We start from the raw sequence: 5,441 nt of genomic DNA on the forward strand, positions 1-5,441 counted from the left end.
TCTGAAACTTTATAACAAAGCACAAAAGCAAATTGTGATTTATTGGATAGAAGGTGCACTACAATGTTTTGCTCGTTCATAAACTTAAAATGACTGACTAAAAGTTTGATTCTTCGAATTTAAGAATTGATATTCCTTCATAAAAATAAGAAGCGAATAAAAATGAGAATTAGTTATTTTTACCCAGCCCTATTTTGAATCAATAATAATATGGATCACGCAAAACAAAAACGCAGAATGGATCATTTATATTTTCTATAATCAGCAGAGATTTATTGTGATGTTTTATCTGAAGTAGAATGACTCATGTTTGGAGTTCAGTGTTGCACTTTTACCAAATAATACTGTGTAGGGAAGAACATTTAGCGAATACAATTGAGTCAAAAAAGCTTAAGACTTGATTTAAAGTTTGGAGAATTATGAGCATGGTTTGCTAAATTAGGAATGTTTTTTGGAGTTGCAATATTGAAAGGGGGTTATTATTCTGTTGTGTACTTCCCATATTAAGATCACTAGTTGTCAAAGCCACAGTTAAAAAAATGGAAATGCTGAAATATCAAGATGATGAAAACTAATTTAGAGGGCAGCGAAATCATATATTATTAAGATTAGGCTTATAAACTAAATTGATATTTACAAACATTGGATGTTGATTCAAGTATAGGCTACCTCTAATGAGGACGAATGATTGATGAGCCAAACCCTGGGTGTGTGTGCTAGCCTAACCCCTCCCCATGGGTGACCCTCTATGATTCGCAAAGTGTCTGGCTCAAAGAAGATCTCTACACCGCAAGAAAAACTTTTAATAATGGATTTTTATGTTTGACATACTCTACATAACTGTGATAATAACAGGCAATGCTGAACCAAGTGTATACACATATAACAATGTTTAATTTTTGATTAGGGAGTGAAAAATCTTTTACTCTGTCCATTGAAAGAAAAAGAAAAAAAGAACTGAAAGAAAGAAAATGTATGGAGAGAGATGTTTGGTTCTTATGCTCCTACGGAGTTTGGTGGTATAATGTAGTCATTGGAAAGGAGAATGGGTGACTCAGTTTAGTCACTAGGTAGCATAACTGAGGGGGCTGGATTTTGGAAAAGGATAGTGAAAGTGGGGCTTAAATAAGCCCCAGAGGAGGGAATTTGGAAGATTTTATTATTAAAAATCGGCATTAAAAAATAAAAAATACAAAATAAGGTGGTTAGAGGACCTGCCCCTCCTGAAGAATACAGAATTGTTTCCATATAAAGATAAAAGTGTTTGGAAAATGCTGAGGTGCAATATAGGTGATTGTCTACATTACAAAAATAATTGTGTTATGCTGGTTGAAAGTCTCCTCATATCCTGATAGCAATCACAATGTTAAGCGGTCTAACACACATACCATTTCTCAAAATCAGGTACGCCAATATTGTTCATATACAACATTATTTATTTTATTACAATAAAATTCATATAACATTTATATACAATAATAGTTAATAAACAATAACAGCCATTATTCAAAAATATACAAAGATGGTGTTCTCTGGAGATCCTTTGGAGAGGGCCGTGGCAGAAGCAGCTTTCACAGGAGAGGAACTCTTTTTGTAATCACTTTTTTTTTTATTTTCAATTTTGCCAAGATACAATAACAACAATAACTTGTGCAGTTACATTACTTCCAGTAATTGCATTAAACATAAGCAATATACACCACACATTCCTTAGCTACGAAAAAAAAAACTTAGACCAAAGTCATGATCAGGATTACAAATTGGACCTAACGAATTACCACAAATGAAAGACACAAAAAGTCATAACAATAGGCAAGGCAAGGCAAGTTTTTTATATAGCACATTTCATACACATTGGCAATTCAAAGTGCTTTACATAGAAGAAATTTACAAAATAATGAAAAGAAATAAGAATAATTAAAACAGTTTAGAAAAATAAAATACAGTACTTTTAAAAAATAAAAAAAAGAATATTATTATAGATCTTTCCTTCAAAGGATTCCCTTAAGACTTCAATCTTTCAACCTTCTTTTAACCTTCAATCTTCTTACGACTTCCATCTATCAACTTTCCTTTAACTTTCTTTTCTCCCTCAATTACTCACACGTTCTTTAATATCGTCATTTAAATACTGTTCTACTTTCAAACCCACATTAATACACGTCACTTTCACATTATCACTTTCTTTTACACCTTCTGAGTGGGCATTTACAGTTACGGGCTAAATGCCCTGCTGACATAGGAGAAATTAAAATAATTAAAAGAAATAAGAATAATTAAAACAGTTTAGAAAAATTAAATAAAATACAGTACAGTACAAATAGCTTCAAACAATAGCTTCTTTACATCCTCTGCAGCCTTTTCCCACATCACCAACGTTTTTAGTTTGGCATTATTAATACGGGCTGATGACCAAACTGAGTCTTTGTTAATATTAATAAATTCCACTAGTTTGGGCTTAACTTGTGCAAGGTATTTTTCATTTCTCAACAGGGTTGTATTAAATCTCCACCTGGACGATTTACCTTGTAAAAAGTCAAAATTGAATAAAGTCATAATTGCATTATGGTCAGAGATAATACGAGGTAAGAAAAGCATCTTATCTATTGTTGGAATCAAGTCTGGTGTGGATAAAATGTAATCTATTCTTGAGAACATCTTATGATGAGGTGAGAAATAAGTGTAATCTCTGGCTGTGGGTTCTGAAGCCTCCAAATATCAACCAAGTTTATATCCTTGACAAAGTTCTTTAAAGCCTTTAAAAATGGATGGATTAGACCTATCTAAATTGCAGTCAAAGAACGTATTCATATCCGATCCTATAATAAGTGAGTAATTAGAGAGACTCAGCAACTCTTTGGTCAGCCAAGGAAAATAGGACGAGTCAAAAATCGTGGGGGCATAAATGCATAAATTTAACCCTCTAACATTGAGGGACAGTACAATGTAATTAGTCATCCTGGTAACCTCTAATCAAAATACATTGTGATCCTGATATAAAATGAAGAATAAAAATATTCTGTGTGAACCCCAAACCCCCCACCCCCTTGTGATAAACACTTGACTTCCTTGGTACTATCTTCGACTTATCTACTCTCCCTGGGAGAGCTATCCGAGCATTAAATCTTAACATGTAACACCAAAATCAATATAATCCATTAATATATGGTGGGAGCAATATAATGTAAACACATACCTAAAAAAAAGAAAAAAAAAAGGGAACGAACGTAGAATAATATAAAAAAAATATATATAAAAAAATTAGCAATAATATTAAACCAAAATAATGTTGCGCTTTACAGTGCCTCTTCAAAGTGAGGAATAAGGTAAAATACAAATGAGAACACATTGGCAGGGGGCGTCCCACTTAGTGAGTAGCTAAGTAGCTTACCGAGCACTTACAGAGTTCGGTTATCTGCACTCTGTCCCCGTAGGAGCGGCAAGAGACCGACGTCTAAGCGTCACCTTCAAACTGAGTGTAGTTCCCTGGGTTAAAGTCATTCCAAGAAAGACCCCCCGTGGTCGATATCAAAACGATATGGTATTGCCAACTCAGTCCTTGTTTGAGCCGAAGTGTTGATTGTCGAAAGTTTCAGCAGTCTCGGCAGAGCTGAATGAATGCCGGGATCCCTCAAAGTACACCACCAGCGTTGCTGGTCGTAGGCTGAACTTATCGTAGGCTGAACTTATCGTAGGCTGAACTTAACCCCTTTCTCATAAAACTGTGATTTTACCTTCTTGTAGGTACTGCGCTTGGCCGCCAGTCGAGCGCTCAAATCCGGGAAGATAAAGATTGTCCTGCCCTCGTAAAAGAGCTGACGCTTTTGTATAGCCAGTTGCAGGACGCGCTCTCTCTCCTGAAAGCGGTGAAAGCAGAGGATGAACGGCCGAGGGTTTGCGTCAGGGCTCGGTTTAGGCATCGGCGCTCTGTGACATCTTTCCAGCTCCGGGGCTTTTGACAAGCTGTCGTCATTCAACACTTTGACCAAGAGTTCAGACATGAACTTCAATGGACACTTCCCCCGCTCGCTGTCCTCCGCGACGCCGAGGACCCTGAGATTCGTACGCCTTTGCCTATTTTCATACCCATCCAACATGTCCCTCAAATCGTTATTTTCTTTCGTGAGGTCCCGCACGGAGGACCTCAGTTCCGCCACGGATGATTCCAGTGTGGAGATCCGGTCACTGTGGTCTGTAAGCACGTCCTCCGCCTCGTTGAAGCGAACTTCGTACAACTCGACTTGTTGTTTAACAGCTTCCAGTGTATTTTGAATCGGCGAGAGTGACGTCTTTAGTTTTGTCAGCCCTTCCGTGATGTTATTTCGGTTCTTTTCAAGTTCAGCCACCAACATGGCTAGCGTTAGTTGCTCAGCCGCCATGGCACGTGTTGTACGTCCCTCTTCAATACTTTAGTTCGAAACCTTGTCCTTTCTGTTCTTGTCTGACATCCCAAACGATAGTTCAGTAAAGGAAAACCGTCGGTGAAAGGTTATAGTCACTTTGTAGGCGTAGATTTATAAATAAAACAGTTTTTGCTCGGGAGCTCTCCTCTACACGTCCACTCTATCACGCCATCACAGGAGAGGAATTCTGACGTCGCTCTTCATCTCTTCTTCTGTGACCTGAAACAAACAAACAAAAAAGGTTACAGTCATAGATTACAATTAGAAGAAAACATTTTTAAAATCTTTCAAATGAAAAGTGAATATAATCTTCAAAATCATTTGCAGCTGATCTTAGGCTCATTACCTTAAACCAGTCATGTCGAAGGATTTTCCTCAGATAAATCCGTTGACTTGGGCTTTCCTTCAGGAGGGATCGCATCAGGAGGCAGCATTCTGTGCAGAACGATAGAAGCGAGTCAGATTATTACCTTAAACTTTAATTAAGCTTTAAGATTCGACTATTCTATAAAGTACGGTCAGAAAATCAGAAAAAATGCTTGTATTATCCAATATCTATCTTCTACACAGCCACTTGGCTCAGGTGTTACTTTTTCGTACTTTCTTTGTTTTGTATGATTTAAATTACAGTTGGTCTTCTTTGTTGTGATGAACGCCATCTTACCGTTTGACAAGCCAGGATCAGACCAGATGTCATCTTCAATCATTTGCTTGTCTCTCGGTCCTGGAAAGCGTCCACACACCAGCAGGAATAAGAGCACTCCCAGAGACCACACGGTAGCTGGTTTCCCGTGGTACTTCCCCTCTGTATAGTGCTCAGGTGGGCGGTAGGATAGAGTGCCTGCAGAAAAAAGATTTGTCTGATGAGTAAGAACCATAGCATGAAATACCATAGCATGTGGTAAAAACATCTGGTGTTTTTCATTTAAAAAAACGCTGCCTCAAATGTGAGATATGGTTTAATATGATACCAATTGAACTAGTCACTAGAACTTAAGTCCCAAACTACAGGTTTGATTCATAATTCATACCAGAGAA

General features: G+C 37.3%; 1 long non-coding RNA gene across 1 annotated transcript; it reads right to left on the reverse strand.

Moving 5' to 3' along the window:
* Nucleotides 1-1,496: 1,496 nt before the first annotated feature.
* Nucleotides 1,497-5,135, reverse strand: LOC309503681. Its single transcript, XR_014207814.1, has 3 exons — nt 5,068-5,135; nt 4,579-4,838; nt 1,497-1,585 (listed from the first exon to the last, which is right to left on the reverse strand). It is a non-coding gene; the product is annotated as an uncharacterized lncRNA (long non-coding RNA).
* Between the last annotated feature and the right edge of the window lie 306 nt (nt 5,136-5,441).

This window comes from Leuciscus leuciscus (assembly GCF_965113295.1).
Source record: "Leuciscus leuciscus genome assembly, chromosome: 7".
Taxonomy (NCBI): domain Eukaryota; kingdom Metazoa; phylum Chordata; class Actinopteri; order Cypriniformes; family Leuciscidae; genus Leuciscus; species Leuciscus leuciscus.